The following is an 18,051-nucleotide window of genomic DNA, read 5'->3' on the forward strand; positions in this document are numbered from 1 at the left end:
GTATTTTTCTCTAGTGAAATATTTGTCTTGTTTCACATGATGAACACAGAAATATGTAAACATGTAGATAGATAGACAGATAGATAGATAGATGATAGATAGATAGGTAGATGGATGAAGAGATAGATAGATAAAGATAAACTGTATCTATCTGAATGTATTTCTAAAAGCATATATACAAAGTAAATGTAAGGCAATTTTAAGATAAAAAAACCAACAATATAGAAGTTTGCTTAAGGGGGCAGTTGGGTAGCTCAGTGGCTAGAGAGCCAGGCCTAGAGATGGGAGGTCCTGGGTTCAAATCTGGCCTCAGACACTTCCCAGCTCTGTGACCCTGGGCAAGTCACTTAACCCCATTGCCTAGCCTTTACCACTCTTCTGCCTTACACAGTATTGATTCTAAGATGGAAGGTGAGGTTTTTTTTTTAAAAAAAGAAGTTGGCTTAAGTTGAATTTTGAAGGAAATTAGAGATTTTAAGAAGTGAGGAAGAAATATATTATAGGCAATGGAATGAGCCCAGGCAAAGTCATGGGCAAGAGATGCAATGTTGTATAAGAGCACTTATGAGCACAGTAAGATGGCAAGTTTGACTGGACCATAGAGTTGTTGATGGTGAGCAAAATGAACATCTCCTAGCTGAGTAGATTGAGGCCAGAGAGATATATTGACATGTCCAGGGTAGTAAGTTAACTGAGCTCAGATTCAACCCAGTTGAATTTACTCCAAATCTAGTGCTCTTTCCACTAATCCACACTGCTTCAAACACTTTCTTGCTTTCCTATATTCCTTTATAAAGTAACGGAATCCTCTATAATTTAGAAAAATTCTCTAAGGCATTGTTATGTTTGCATTGTCATATGTCCAGAAATAACACACACACAATGCAAATACACACACTCACCCATATACAAATCTTCCTAAATTTTAGTTATTTTTCATTCTGAGAAAATATCAGCAAACTGCAAAAGTCAAAAAAGCTTTGAAACAAGAAGGCAACTCTACTCAGGTGCTTAAAATTTTGGACAAAGCTGGGAAACAAATTTCTCTTTCACTTTTAAGAGTTCCTGTAGAAAACTATAAAATATGCCTAATGTATGTAAAAGATGATAAATGAAATAGTTTCTCAGTATAAATGGATGCTAAGAGTGGGGTTGTAGACAAAAATATAGTTTTCTTTTAAATGCATGAAAGGGTTGGAGACCTTTTAGGTTAATACAGATTTTATTGGAACCTTTTTAAAGGTTAATATAAATGAAATCTGAGATGAATTTTAATGTAGTTATGTATTATATACTTTAAAGTATATAATAGTTAAATATTATATACTTTAAAGTATTCTGAGTAATATTAAGTAGGGAGATAATGTTATTACGGTCACATCATAATTATATGATTATCATGATAAGATATGTCTATTTTTTAGGGTGGGGAATACCATTTATACATAGATACACACACATATATGTTATTATAGTCCCCATATAGAATTGTATATCCAAAGCAAAAGAGACATCTTAGAAAGAACTTTAATGAGACAAGGTTTTTATTTGTGGGAAATGGTCCTTGGAAATTTCTCAGCCCCATAGAGTTTCCTCTCTTGTGTATCTCTCTGGGAGAAAGGTGATATACATATAAATCCATCAAATTGAAGCAAAGTACAGATAAGATGAGGTCCCAAACTATTTGTATGGCATGCACATTTTGCATTCTGACAACATGAGCCAAATCACATTAGGCCTCAGCTTGTACTTTTCAGACCAGTGACATCATCTTTTGGCAAGCTCAAAATGCAGATGTATGTCCACAAGGCACACAGGAAAATGGAAATATCCCTTATGGATTATAAACCTTGTAGAATCCCAGCAATACTCTTGTGCTAATACCTGGTGAGTCTGTTCTTAAAATCCCAGGCAAGGAATTTCCTATTTCCAAGAATAGTGTTTTTTTAATGTGTGACAGAAATACACAAATGATGGCCACATGCTGCTAGCTATTCCTAAGGAATATATATATATATATGTATATATATATATATATACACACATACATACACACATACTAATTATGAATCAACAGGGAAAATGTGTCATCTACTAGTCTCAATAGAATCTATGTTCATTTTTCTGAAATCTATCTCTGTAAACGACCACTATAAAAGTAAAGCTATGTAGTAATAGGAGACACATACAATGACCATCTGGCTCTAAGCTTATCCATCTATAAAATTTGGAAAAGAAAATAATACTTACTTCTTATCNTATATATATATATATACACATACATACACACATACTAATTATGAATCAACAGGGAAAATGTGTCATCTACTAGTCTCAATAGAATCTATGTTCATTTTTCTGAAATCTATCTCTGTAAACGACCACTATAAAAGTAAAGCTATGTAGTAATAGGAGACACATACAATGACCATCTGGCTCTAAGCTTATCCATCTATAAAATTTGGAAAAGAAAATAATACTTACTTCTTATCTCCCTTAGAAGCCTCTATTGGATATCGGTGTATGTATGTAATATACAGATATACTTAATGAATTAACTGGTCCAGTCAAAGGAGGGTAAGAGCACTTAAAGTTTGCTCACTGGAGAGAATATAAAATCTGACACTTGATTTAGAGTGAATAAACCTAAGCTGACATCTGGAGCAGTGTTCTTTTAGATAGAATAAATGATACTGTCTATAAGCCTCGTTTATATGAACTTTTTGCACATGACGTTTTATTTCAGTCTTTTCAGCATTTGCCTTTCAGAGAATTGATTGGATAAACAAAAATAAAGATTTATTCTGAATCAGACTTCACATCTTAATCTTGATGTGACTCAGCTCCTACTTTGACCCAAGACAAAAAGTCCCCAATAAACAGAGGGCAGTATGTAATCCTTTCCAAGTATTGCCATGATCTCCATCCTGAATATGGCAAAAATTTAGATGAGGCAGCACAAGGACCATCTGAAAGATGTAACATCTTCTGGATTGGCAGTTCTTACTTGGAATGTGTGGTTATTCAGCATTTTAAACAGATGTAGCAGAGTATGGGTTCATCCCTAGGACAGGCTTGGTAAAGAAGCAAAAAGAGGTGCATATGAGAAAGAAGCCATTAGTTTCTATCCACAGTAATTTTGACAGTTATGGAACAATCAGAATATAATAATCTCTCCAAACCAGGCCAGGAAGATTCATTTTCTTTCCAGAAACTATGGCAGAAATTCCAGCAATAACAGGCAACTGGAGCTTCCTCTTCACCCCAGGACAGAAAAGTCAGGCAATCCCAAAGATTGTATTTAGAAGGGTGCCTTAGTTACTTCTCTGAAGTAGTTCAACTTAAAGGTTAATGGAACATTTACCAATTTCACAGACTCAGAACATTAGAGTTGTAAGGGACCTCTGTGGCCACATAATACATGCTATTTCTTTCATAGCATCCAAATAATCACTCAGTCTTAGATAAAAGAACCACTTGCTCCACATTAAGAAGGAACTCAACCCCACCCAAAGCAGCTCCAATTTTGAATACCTTTAATTGTTTGGAAGTATTTTTTTCCCTCTGATATCAAACCTAAATTTGCCTCTTTGCAATTGGATCCATTGCTCTGGGGTCAAAGTGAATAAGTTTAAATGATCTTCAACATAGCAGACCTTTACATATTTGAAGAAATCTGTCATGTCTTTCCTCATTCATCTTCTCTTTAGACTATATATCCTTGGTTCCTTCAGTCAATTTTCATATGATATGGCTCCAAAGTACTTCATCTTCCTGGTCACTCTCCTCTAAATACTCTATAATTTGTCAAGTTTCTTTTTAAATAGAGATTTTTAGGATTGAACACAGACCTGAGATATGGTCTGATTAGGGTAGAGTGCAGAGGGACCCTTACCTCTTTTTAATTTGAAGTTATGTTTCTCAATTTATTCCATTGTCTTATAAGGATTTTAGAAGCATAAATGATTTAACCTTTCCTTATCCTTTATATTTAACACAACTTTTCCATTTTATTCAAGTCAATCTTTTCCAGTCCATTAATTCAAATCAATATCAATTTATTATAAGCTTTCTTAAACTTTTTTCTTTGGTAAAATAGGCACCTTTGGGATTCTGGTGAAGCCCATAGATCCCTTTGCAAAATAATATTTTAAAACGCAGAAACTAAAATATATAGCTTCACAAAAAATGATAATATTGAAAGAGAGTTATCAAAATCATTCTTAAAAAAATAACAAAATGACATCACTACCTAAACTAATTTACTTATTTAATGTTATCTCAATTTAATTACCAAAAATTATTTTATTGAATTAGAAAAAATAATAACATAATTCATTTAGAAGCAGAGAAGGTCAGGAATATAGAAGGAATTAATGAAAAAATGTAAAGTAAGAAGATCTAGCATAACAAGATTTAAAATTATTATAAAGCAGTAATTATCAAAACTATCTGGTACTTGTTAAGAAATAGGTGAAATCAGTGGAACAGAGCAGACATACAAGAAAAAGCTGTAACAAATTATAGTAACCTTCTGTTTGACAAAAGTAAAGATCTGAGTTTTGAGGATAAGAATTCACTATTTGGTAAAAATTGTTGGGAACATTGAAAAGCAGTTTGGTAGAATCTAGATATTGACCAATATTTTATTTACACCGTTTGCCTGAACAAGATCAAAATGGATACATGAGTGAGGCATATACCAAGATATAATAAGTGAATTAGAAAAACAGGAACCATATTATCTAACATATTAAACATATCTGACATATTAAATAAATTTAATATCTAAAATATTAAAGATTTATGAATAGGAGAATAACTTATGAATAAACAAGAAATAGAAAGCACTGTAAGATGTAAAATGTATAATTTAAAATACATTAAATTAAAAAAATTGTACTTAATGTAGCCAAGATTAGAAGAAAAGCAGTAAATTGGGGATGGTTTTTAAAAAAGTCAGTTTCTTGGATAGGAGCCTCATATAAAAACTATATAGAAAACTTAGTCAGATATATAAGATTATGAGCCATTCTCCAAATGTCAAATGGTAAAAAAGATATGAGCAGTTTTTTGAATGAAAAAAATCAAAGGTATATATAGCTATATAAAAATGTTCTGTCATTATTAGTTAGAGAAATGCAAATCAAAATAACTGTGATATCATCTCATAACTATTAGATTGGCTAAAATGATAAAAGAGCAAAATGATAAATGTTTAAGGGGTTGTGGAAAAGTGGGAGCACTAATTCATTGACGGTGGAACTGTGAGATGATCTAACCTCTGGGAAAGCATTCTGAAATTATTTGTATACCATCCAGCAATACCTAGCTTTCTTTCCTCAGGTGATCAGGGGAAAAGGAAGAAACCTATATGTTCTAAAATATTCACAGTAGCTCTCTTTGTGGTAGCAAAGAAATGGAAATTAAACAGATACCCATTAACTGCAAGCTAATTAAAAAAAAAAAGACTTGAAATATCTACATGATATTATGAAGACTGAAATGAATGGTACCAAGGGAACACGGTATAAAGCAACAAAAGTATTGTTTGAAGAATTACTTGTAATAGTCATATGAAAGAAATGATCAATAAAAACAAGCAAAATATGGTTTTATATCTACATATATCTTTTTGTCAAATGATGCTTTCTCTACTGTGGAGAGGGGAGGAAAGAGAATTTTCTTGGAATTTTAAAGTAATAAACAAACAAATAAATAAAAAACAAATTTACCCAATTCAGGTTAAGAACTCCTAATTTTAGCACTTATTTGGTATAAAACATTCTACTAGGATCTAGGGACATAAAGTATAAAATGGCATGGTTCCTGCCTTCTAGATTGTTACTGTCTACTGATTTAAACTCAAAACTTTCCAATTTTTCTCTACATGACTTTTCGTATCCATCATCTTTCCTTCATCCACCCATTCCCATTTCCTAATTTTAATGTCTTCCTCCCTCTTTATGCTAATTATAAAGCCTCTTATACTAACCTCATCTAACTCTTAATGAAACTGTATCCTCTCATTTTTCTTTTATTGGATCAGCCTCATTTTTAAAAAATGTTTATTCTGAAGGAATTTTGATGAAAAATGTTATCCACCTCCAGAGAACAATTGAGGGAATCTGAGGGCAGATTGAAACATACTTTTTGTATTTTATTTTTCTTGGGTTTTTTTTGCAGCATGATTAATATGGAAATGTGTTTTGAATCATTCACATGAATGATTGATATCACATTTGTTGCCTTCTCAATGGGTAGAGGAAGGGTGGTAGAAAATTAGGAACTCAAAAATTTTAAAAATACTAAGATAAATAATAATTAAAAAAAGAAGTTATCTTACACACATTAAACAATTAGGGAAACTATAAAACATAAAAGTGTTTCATTGCTATTTTGTTTTTATATTATCTTTATTTATTAATATAATACTGCCAGTGAACAAAAAGAAGGGAGGAAAAAGTAGTTCAGGAAAAATAATCAACACATTGATCATCTCTGAAACAATACACAATGTTCCATATCCTTTCGTCCCCCATTTCTTCAAAGAATAAAGTATGTGATATTTTCCCATTTCTTCTTAGAGTCAATTTGATCATTATAACTACACAGAATTTAGTTGTGTTTTCTATGTCTATGGTTGTAGTCACTGTACAATTTGTTTTCCTAGTTTTATTAACATTTGTTCATATAAGGCTTTCTAGGATTCTGATCTGAAATCACCAGATATTTAGCCTTAAAATCAAAATATAAGCTCTCAAGGAGAGAAAATGAATTTTCTACTGCTTTTAAATATTTTCCATATGCCCTGCTTCCACTATAAATATTTAGTAGGTACTTAATATAATTGTGGAGTGAATTGATAGATGAGTTTATTCTAGTAGCTTGCAAAGGGTCTCCCATAAGGTCTTGGAGTATAATAGAAAAAGGAAATCCCTCAGTGCCATAAAACATAGTGTTGTCATTTATTATTTATGTGACCTTAGGTAAGTCATTGGAATTCTCTGAAAAAGTTTTTCTATTAAGATGGAATAAAAATATTTGAACTACATAATTCACAAGGCTATTAGCAATGTCAGTTAATATCATATCATGTCATATGAGATATATATCTCATATATATATATATAGACATAGATATATAATTATCCCTTTATCCTGAGGACCTCTTTGAAATTCACAAAACTCACCAACCATTGACTTCAGTTTTAGACATGCCTTCTACTGCTTGGCAATTTTGTTTCCTTTTCTTCCTGTTTTATTGGCCCCTTTTCTAGGGTTTTCCCTTGTGTGAATGACAAACTATGAAGAACAATTTGAGGGGATGATCAAGAGGTTCCAAATTCAAAGGTGAGATAAATATGATTAATCTCATCCAGCCCCTGTTTTGATCTAATGAGCATAAAATACTTAAGGTTCTAGGAGAACAACATGGTATCCTTGGTTGCTGCCTTTCCATCTCTAGGATCCTTGACTGCCTCCGTTCAACATTATGTCTCATTTTGGAAGTCATAACTTTCTGGATATGTTAAAATTTCCTCAAAATTATTCTCCCTTTTTTTTTAGCATCACGGATCACTCTCTTCTGAAAAAGTCTCAGTCTCAAAATGACTAAAAAGGATTGGTACAGTAGATATGTGTGTATCAGGGAAGCTTCTTAACTTCATAGGACAATGGGGTATAAGTCCTTCTTATTGCTACTTGGCCTTTGGAGATAAGTAGATGACAAAGTAAATTAATTGACCTTTGTTTTATGCAGGATAAATCACTACTTATCCTATACAAAAGGCTACATAGCAGTATCATCAATTTAAAAAGATAGTTTTATCCAAGTTTACAAAAATTTAGAACAAAAAGTGTCTTTGAGATCAACTGGTTCAGGGATTCTTAGCCTTTTTTCCATAATGACCCCTTTTGGTAGTCTGGTGAAGCCTGTGGACCTCTTTTCAAAGAATAATATTTAAGATACAGAAAAACCCCAACACATTATATAAATGATAAAAATTAATTATATTGAAATGCAATTAGATATGTTATATTTCAACTATTTCATATAACATAATATGTACATATTATATATATGTTTAAAGTTCATGGATCCAAAATTAAAAACCATTGATATATTGGTAATGCCTAACTTTAGAAATGGGGAATGTGAGATTGAGTGATTAAATACTCCAAATTTGTTGTAGCATCTAGAATGCCTCTAAACCCAGAGCTCTTTCCAATGTATCACATTGCTACTAAGAAGTGTTATAGCTCTGTTTATTGCGATAAGTAGTTTTTATTACTAAATATAGTTTATAGTAGCTATAAGTAGTTTATAGCTACTAAGAAGTCTAGGGTACCTTTGAATGGATGATGGAGAGAGATGAATGAGTGAATGAGTAAATGAACAAACATTTAATGAGCATGTACCAGGCACTGTGCAAGTACCAAATACAAAATTGAAAGGATTCTAGTTCTAAATGAGTTTGTTTTCACATAAGAGAATATAACACATATAAGAGAGTAAGAACAAGAGAAAGATTTGATTTGAAGTCTTTGAAATTATGAGTAAAGCAACAAGGCAATAAATAATAATAGGTTTGGCCCTGATTTCCTGGCAGGTGGTTAGATGGGTTTTGAACTGGTTTTGAACCTGGCTAGATACAGTTTTCAATTACTAAAAAAAAAAGGAAATGCACTCTTATTATGAGAATTATTTCATCTTCATTTAGAAAAAAAGGTTTTGATTATGATTATTTCCAGTACCTGAAAAATTGCCTGGTATATTTTTTGTATACTTTAATGGGCAAATCCCTCTTTAACAGAGGAAAAACTTTAATAGATAAAATCTCTCAGTAATTTGACTTTCCTAAACTATCATATACACATAGAAGTCAACATATAAACATTATTTATAAAGCATCATTCATTGAATTCAAATGAGAGAGGGTGAGAAGTGATAGAAGAGGAAGACAGAGAGATATGGAAGGGAGAAGGTGGGAAAAAGGCGAGCAATCAACAAACATATACATGCACATACAAAGGAGGGAGACGGAAACAGAGACAGAGAGAGGGATAGAAGGGAGACATACAAGAAAGAGAGAAACAAAGAGAAAGGGAAAAACAGGGGGTCAGAAGAGGAGAGATGAGAGAGAAAAAGAGAGACAGACAGAGACAGAGAGAGAGAGAGGGAGAGAGAGAGAAAGAGAGAGAGAGAGAGAGAGAGAGAGAGAGAGAGAGAGAGAGAGGTGGGAAGGGAGAGAAAGGGAGGGAAGGAGCCTAGTACAATATATTCAGCTAAAACACATTTCTAAAAAGTAAATTTGTTCCAAACTGATTGAAAACCTGTACCACTTCCTAATAAAAGAGGATTCACATGGGTTGAGGTGGACATGATTGGGGATGTGGACTCGAAACTACCACGCCAATGCAACTATCAACAATTTGGAAATAGGTCTTGATCAAGGACACATGTTAAAACCAGTGGAAATATGCATCGGCCATGTGGGGGGGGAGTGCGGGGGGGGGGTGAAGGGGAAAGTAGGAGCATGAATCATGTAACTATGTTAACCCTTTCTAAAATAAATATTAATAAATGTTTAAAAATAAAATAAAACATGAAATTTGGGAAGAATGCAAATAAAATTTTGCTTTCATATTCAACACACACACACACACACACACACACACACACACACACACACAAAGAGGATTCAGTCTTTTTGACTCATACTTTCACAAGAAAATTTGAAATCTTTGTCAAGGTATCATATATCTTCCTGTGCTATGGAACCTGTTGACAGAGAAGGAGGCTAGTCTGTCTACTCTTTTCTGCCCTGACCTCCACTGAGAATCTTGGAATTATTCTATTTGTTTGTGCATCCCAGGGTAGGATGCAGAACTTCCAGCAGCCTTGCACCATGGACATGGTTGCTACTAATTGAAAGTCAATGTCTTTCTTTATCACTTAACATATATCAAATGGTGTTACCATTTTCATTAGGTTTCTATTTTTAAGACACTGACAAAGTTTTTGAGTATTGTGCCTTTCATTTTATTTTCACCATAAGCTCTGTGCATTTTATTACAGGATTTTGCATAGCATAGTGCTTTTTGGGAACATATTTTTTTAGAGCAGATGTAAGGTATTGTATGTAAGATGTTGAAGCAGAATTTCTGACCTTTTTTGTTATTGACTCCTTGAAAGTCTGGTGAAGACTATGGTCTCCTTTACTGAATAATATTTAAAACTCAATAATTTTTTAAAATAAGATCACATGATTACAAAAGAACCCAATTATATTGAAACAGTTATCAAAATTTATATATTTTTAAAGTGGTCAGATTGCAAGTTATGAATCCCTGCTAAAGGAACTTTTATTTCCCTACTAGTAGTAACTAATAATGCAATTGAATATACAGAGAAATGCGTAATTTTGATATAAAGAGAATGCAGAGAGGAAACAAAACTGAATTATCTCTAACATCCCTCCTCAAAACAGGTCAATATTCATCATGCCCATTCATTTCTGACTTTTAGTAAATCATTTCCAAAATGTCAAAAACTTTTCCACACGTAGGACTACTGTTTGTAAGCCTTGGGATGTCTTTGGCTTTGGATACTTTTAACTTTTATTTCATCTGTTCAAATGGATTCTTATAACATTCCATGCACTTCTGTTATAGACTCCCAAAGGGACTTAGTAAACCTTGGCCTGGGTAGAAAGGTTGTGTATAGTACATGATTGCTAAAGGCTATAATGTTTAGGACTCATTTCCTTCCCCCGCCCAGCTCTCTTATGAAGTGAAACTTATGTTTACATTGTGTTTTCTATTTTTCAAGTTTGTTTTTGCCAAGATTGCAAAAGATGCACTGGAAACTATTTGCTTCTAACTGATTTCTTTTGAGCAGAAATTGGGGTGGGCAGTGCTCTGTAATTACTTACACCTGTTTGGATTGTGTCAACCCTGCTACTAGTTGCTGCCCTAAGATGAACATTGTGGACCGAAGCGCCTGTGTTTTATTATAATTGTGGGTGCATTTTCTGGCAGAGAGGAAAAGATTATGGTTTTGAAATTTGGAGAGTATAACTGCCAAGATCCTGATGAGTTTGGAGACCTTTCAGTTGACTAGTGCTGCAATTCAAGAGTGTAAGGTTCAATCCTGACTTAACCTCCATCCAAAAATTATACCTTTTTCTGTTCTTTGACTGTAACTTGGGGGCTGTCCTACATTTTCTCATGTATTACATTTTAATAAACATGTGTTTGAGTGTTTCCATTTGCTATTGCAAAAGATGGTGTTTTTATTGACTGATAAAATGTGCATATTCATAGTTATTTAAATTATTTACATGTGTATCTTCTTGCTATTCCCAAATACCAAAGCAGTCTTTCAGCAATTCAAAGACAGAGGTAAGAGCCACCCAAGGACTCAAGAAAATGATTTGGATAACCTAAGGAATAAGTCTATTTGCACAAAAATACAGGAGCTTTTTTTTTGTGGCAACAAAGAATTGGAAATTGTGGGGAAGTCTATCAATGGGGAGTGGCTGAACAAACTATGATATAGAATTCTAATGGAATACTATTGTGATATAAGAAATGATGGAAAAGATGATTTCAGAAAAACCTGGCAAGACTTATATGAACTGATGCAAAGTGAAGTGAGCAGAACCCAGAGAATATTGTATACAGTAACAGTAATATTTTATGGTGAGTTAAACACTGATTGACTTAGTTATTCTCAGCAATACAATGGTCCATGACAATTCTGAAGGACTTATGATGAAAAATGCTATTCATCTCCAGAGAAAGAATTGAACTCTGAATACAGATGAAAGCAAATTATTTTTTCACTTTATTTTCTTTGTTGTTTTTTTAACACGTCTATGTCCACAACATGGAAATATGTTTTGTATGATAACACATATATAATCTATATAAAACTACTTATCATCTCAGGAAAAGGTAGGAGAGAGATGAAAGAAATAGGAGGGAGAGAAGAGAATTTGGAACTCAAATTTTAGGAAAGTAATATTAAAAATTGTTTTTACATGTAATTAGGAAAAATAAAATACTGAAAGATGAATGTATATATGTTTGTTCTTTCCATTTACATTGCCCTTAACATTCTTGAAGCAGTTCATATAGATTTTTTTCTTATTATTCCATATTCATCAAATCTATCATTTTTTTTTACTGCACAATAACATTCTATTACATTCACATACCACAATTTGTTTATCCATTCCCCACTTGATGGTTTCTCCTTTCCCCCACCTTCAATTCTTTGCTACCCAAAAAGGGTTGGTATAAATATTTCAATGCATATACTACTCTCTTCTTATCCATTGTCACCTTAGCATATAATTCTCATAATGGAATGTTTGGGTCAAAGGGATATGGACATAATAGCCATTTTTGTCAAAGAGTGGATTTTTGTCCCAAAAGTTGGGTTCTTTGGGTTTATCATACACTGTCTTGCTGATGTCACTTAACCCAAGTCTATTCCACTGATCCTCCCTTCTGTCTCTTGGCCAGTATCATATTGTTTTGATGACTGCTGCTTTATAGTACAGTTTAATATCTGGTACTGCTAGGCCATCTTTCTTCACATTTTTTTACATTATTTCCCTTGATATTCTCGATCTTTTGTTCTTCCAAATGAACTTTGTTATAGTTTTTTCTAATTCAGTAAAAAAGTTTTTTGGTAGTTTGATAGGTATGGTGCTAAATAGGTAAATTGATTTGGGCAGAATGCTCATTTTTATTATGTTAGCTTGTCCTATCCATGACCACTCAATGTTTTTCCAATTGTTTAGATCTAGTTTTAATTGTTTGGAAAGTGTTTTGTAGTTGTGTTCATATAATTCCTGTGTTTGTTTTGGTGGATAGATTCCTAAGTATTTTATATTGTCTAGGGTGATTTTAAATGGTGTTTCTCTTTCTACCTCTTGCTGTTGTGATGTGTTGGAAATATATAGAAATGCTGATGATTTATGTGCATTTATTTTGTATCTCGCAACTTTGCTAAAGGTGTTGATTATTTCTACTAGCTTTTTAGTTGGTTCTCTAGGATTTTCTAAGTAGACCATCATATCATCTGCAAAGAATGATAGCTTAGTCTCCTCATTGCCTATTTTAATACCTTCAATTTCTTTTTCTTCTCTAATTGCTACTGCTAGTGTTTCTAGTACAATGTTAAATAATGGAGGTGATAATGGGCGTCCTTGTTTCACCCCTGATATTATTGGGAAGGCTTCTAATTTAACCCCATTGCATATGATGCTTGTTGATGGTTTTAGGTATATACTTTTTTATTTTTAGGAAAGGTCCTTCTATTCCTATATTTTCTTATATTTTCTAATATTTTCAATAGGAATGGATGCTGTATTTTGTCAAAGGTTTTTTAGCATCTATTGAGATAATCATGTGGTTTTTGTTGGTTTGCTTGTTGATATGGTCAATTATGTGAATGTTCTTACAACATTGACTCTTGCCATCTTTTGTCATCTTTGCCAACTTGCAAAGTAAAAGAGAAACTTGAAGGTTGTTTTAATTTGAATTCTACTTTCTATTAGTGATTTGGATCATTCTTTCATGTGATTGGTAATACTTTGAAATTCTCATGGAAACTGTTTTTTCATATCACTTTGATAACTTATTTATTGGTGAATGACTTTTGGTCATATATGTATGCACATATATCTGTTAATTATTCACAAATCTTGGTTATCAAATGTTACAGGGAAACTTGATAAGAAATATTTTGCCCATATTTAATCATTTCCCTTATCCTTTTGTTGTTGTTGGTCAGTTGCTTCAATCCTGCCCAACTCTTTGTAACCTATTTGGGGTTTTCTTGGCAAAGAAACTGAAGCAGTTTGCTATTTCCTTCTCTAGAGCATTTTACAGATGAGGAAACTGAGGCAAGCAAGGTTAAATAACTTGTTCAGGGTCGGTTTCAGTTTACAAATAATAATTTTTTATTTTTATATGGTGATTTCCTTTATCTTTTGTTCGGTTAAGAATACATCTCTTACCTATATAAGATATATATGAGTAGAACATATAATCTTCTCTTCTAACTTTTAAAAATAGTATCTTTGATATTAAAGTCACATGTCCATTCAGAGTGTCTTGTAGAATATGGCATAAAATACTAATTAAACTTAACTTCTACCAGATTAGTTTCCAGTTTTCCCAGAAGTTGTTTTTCAAATAGAGTCTTGTTTCTTAAGTATTTCATGTTTTCTGGTTGATTGTACACTGACTAGGTATGGAATTCCATTGTTTTTAATTCTCTCTTGTTTGTTTCGTTGAGCTACTTTTCTATTTTTTTAAACCAGCATTATATATTCTAATGATTTGAATGTATGTGATTTTGATAATATAATCTGAGGTCTGGAAGTGCTATTAGCCCTTAGTCACTACATCTTTTCATTATTTTTCTTGATATACTTAGTCTTGTACTTTTTTAAAAAATGAAATTTGTTTTTATTTTATAGAGATGGTGATAATTACACACATATATATCTATACAAACATACATAAATATGACATTAGCTAACATTGACATAGTGCTTACTATGTGACCAGTACTGTGCTAAAAATTTTATAATTATTATCACATTTGGTTCTTACTACACTTTTGAGAGGTAGATGTTCTCATTATGCCTATTTTACAGGTGACAAAACAGATAAAAATTAAGTGACTTCTCCAGGGTAATACAACTGATAAGTGTCTGAAGCTGTAGTTGAACTCAAGACTTTTTGAGTCAAGGTTCAATGCTTTTTGTAATGTGCCCCCAATGCCTCATATATGTGAAGAAATATGCATAAATCAGAAGCAGATAGAGAGACTGGATATATTTCTAAAATATCACTTCCTTGTCAATGAATCAATGAATATAATATTATAAGGAAATATTTCTAAACATACTTTCACACCACTCTTCTACCTTGGAATCAAGAGATAGTACTAATTCTAAGACAGAAGGTAAGAGTTTAAAATAATAACAATTCAGGCAAGATGGAGAAGAGGAAGTTAAAGGTGACTTCAAATTTTAAACCCAAGCGAGTATAAGGGTATTAAATTCCTCAACAATAGAAATGGCGAAGTTTGGGGGAAGGATGGATTTTGGGGGAATGTAATGAGTTCCATTTTGGAAATGTTGAATTTTAGATGTTTAAAGGAAATCCAGGTAAAGATGTCCAAAAGGCAAAAGATAATATAGAATTAAGAGTTTGAGAGAAACAAGCTATATATATATATATATATATATATATATATATATATATGTAATTATCTACAAAGAAATGATCATTGAACCTGGGTTGGGGGAGTTATTGTCATCACTGTTGATGTTACAGTTTTTGAGGTATGAGTTAAAGTTTGTTTCCAGAGGACCAATGATGAAAAATGACAGAGGTAGTTAAGGATGCAGAATGTAACATATTTTTGGGTATGGCCAGTGAGGAAATTTGTTTTGACTTACTATGTATAATTGTTACAAATGTTTTGTTTTCTCCCTCTTCCCATCCTTTCTCTCCCCAAGGGATTGATATGAGGAAGAGAAAATAAGTGTTTGTTAACTAAAACACATTAACTTGGAAAAAAAAAGAAAATTTGTATAATTGGAGCTAACAAGTTAGAGGTTAAGTACCANTGAGAGAAACAATATATATATATATATATATATATATATATATATATATATATGTAATTATCTACAAAGAAATGATCATTGAACCTGGGTTGGGGGAGTTATTGTCATCACTGTTGATGTTACAGTTTTTGAGGTATGAGTTAAAGTTTGTTTCCAGAGGACCAATGATGAAAAATGACAGAGGTAGTTAAGGATGCAGAATGTAACATATTTTTGGGTATGGCCAGTGAGGAAATTTGTTTTGACTTACTATGTATAATTGTTACAAATGTTTTGTTTTCTCCCTCTTCCCATCCTTTCTCTCCCCAAGGGATTGATATGAGGAAGAGAAAATAAGTGTTTGTTAACTAAAACACATTAACTTGGAAAAAAAAAGAAAATTTGTATAATTGGAGCTAACAAGTTAGAGGTTAAGTACCATGATATTTGACCTCTTTACTATCAAACTAATTTCCAGTGACTACAGGGTCAGTTTCTGTTTCTTTAAATAAAATATTCTTGGCAAAAAGATGGGTCTGATTCATATAAAATCTAAAAACTGAAGAAAAGTATTTATAATTTTCCAAATGATGACCATATTATGAGGATGAATTTGAGGTATCCTCCTATAATATCCTGCTATAATAGGTGATTATATATTTTAGTGGAAAAACTTTTATTCTGAGAATTCAGCCTAGGTTCTAGTACTAAGTCTATCATAAACTATGTGAGTCTAGGCAAGTTAAGTCTTATAATTCAGTTTCTTTATCTATAAGTAATCATAATGGCTATAATATCACAAACATTATATAAATGTTCATAAGATGATTACAGTACTAACTAAATTTAATGAGATATTTTCAGAGAAACTGTAATGGATTCCAAGTCCTTAAGTGGACTCTATAGTTTCATTTTCTTCTTTAAAAGTTAATTCTGCTGATACTATAATATAATCTCCATGGAGAAAACTCATGGCATTAAGCAATAGAATTTCATTTTATAGTCCTATAGGATTTTGTCTTAAATCCCATCCCTATTGGGATTTCTACTCCTATAGTTTTGACATTTTCCCCATTGATGCTAATCTTGAGAGCTGACTTTTCACTTGATATTTTCCATTATTTGGCTTCTTATCATGTCTTTTTTTTAAAATTCTCTTCTGTTTTCCCAACATAACCTCAAAACTAGTAGAGGTTTGAGCTGGCGTTTTTCATTTTCACCCCTAGATTTCCCTTTCCATCCCCCATATTCCTAGTATTAGCAGCAGCCAAGAAATCACTGCTTCACATTTTCATCCTCTCCTTCACCTCCCATGAAAGAATTGAGGCAAAAATTGCATGTCTAATTGTGGGGTATGTGGAGTATTCAGGGAGGACTACCACCCCTGGTAAGAGGGAGGGCTTACTGACCTCCCTTTCAGGGTTGCTCATTCACCTTTGGTATCTACCCAACTTTCATCTGTGGTGCTATGAAATTGTAGTATGCACAGCAGCCATGTCCCAGGAAAACCATCCTGGCAGATAGGCTAACCTAAGTTTAAATCAATAGGCATCAGACTTGCTGGTGAGCTAGGGGGATGTTATCCCAAGCATGCAAAGACTTCCCTCCGAAGAATGGGTGGATGAGAACAATTTGTTTCGAAGGTCATGAAGGTGGCTGAAGTAGATGCTAGGGAGCACTTAGAGCTTGGTCAAACATTGAAGATGCCAAGGCCATCTACTGTGTCTCTGGGTATCAAGTAGTCCTACATTTTGCCTTGTCACCGCACTTCAATAACTCAAAGAGGAAAGTATGAGGCTGATAATTTTGTGTAAGTCTGACTCATTTAAATTTAATTCAATCAAAAATCATCACCCTGTGACGTCATTGGTCCTCATCAAAAATGAAAGCTGAAAAACAAAAATCTCCTGAAGTTACAAAGAATTAATAATAATTGAAAATACAGTACAAACATATAAAATAATTGAATATAGCACAAATGAATAAACACATTTTGTTTTTGCTATAGTGTTTTCCATTTCTTTTTTTCACATATTAAAATAAAGCATCATCTCCCCATTCACACAATTCTTGTCATCTTTCATGTTTATTCAATGAAACTTCTATTGCCCCTTTTTCTTGGTACTTTACTCCTTGATTTTCGATGTTAATAGATCTTTTTCCTTTAATTTCCCAATAATCACAGGGCTTTAGAAAGCTATACCTTCAATCTTAGCAACTTCCTAACATTGTATTTTTTTCTGGATCTTTCTGTTAATGAAAACAGCTTACAAGCATTTATAAATTTGGTTCAACATTCCAATCTGTTTCAATAATCCTTTCTGACTTTTCTCAAGTAAGCAAGAGATTTCTAAGTATTTCCAGGCCTGTATTTTGTCTCCTGAGAATATCAAGAGGGAGATGTTGAATC

Source organism: Gracilinanus agilis, chromosome 3, assembly GCF_016433145.1.
Source record: "Gracilinanus agilis isolate LMUSP501 chromosome 3, AgileGrace, whole genome shotgun sequence".
Classification (NCBI taxonomy): domain Eukaryota; kingdom Metazoa; phylum Chordata; class Mammalia; order Didelphimorphia; family Didelphidae; genus Gracilinanus; species Gracilinanus agilis.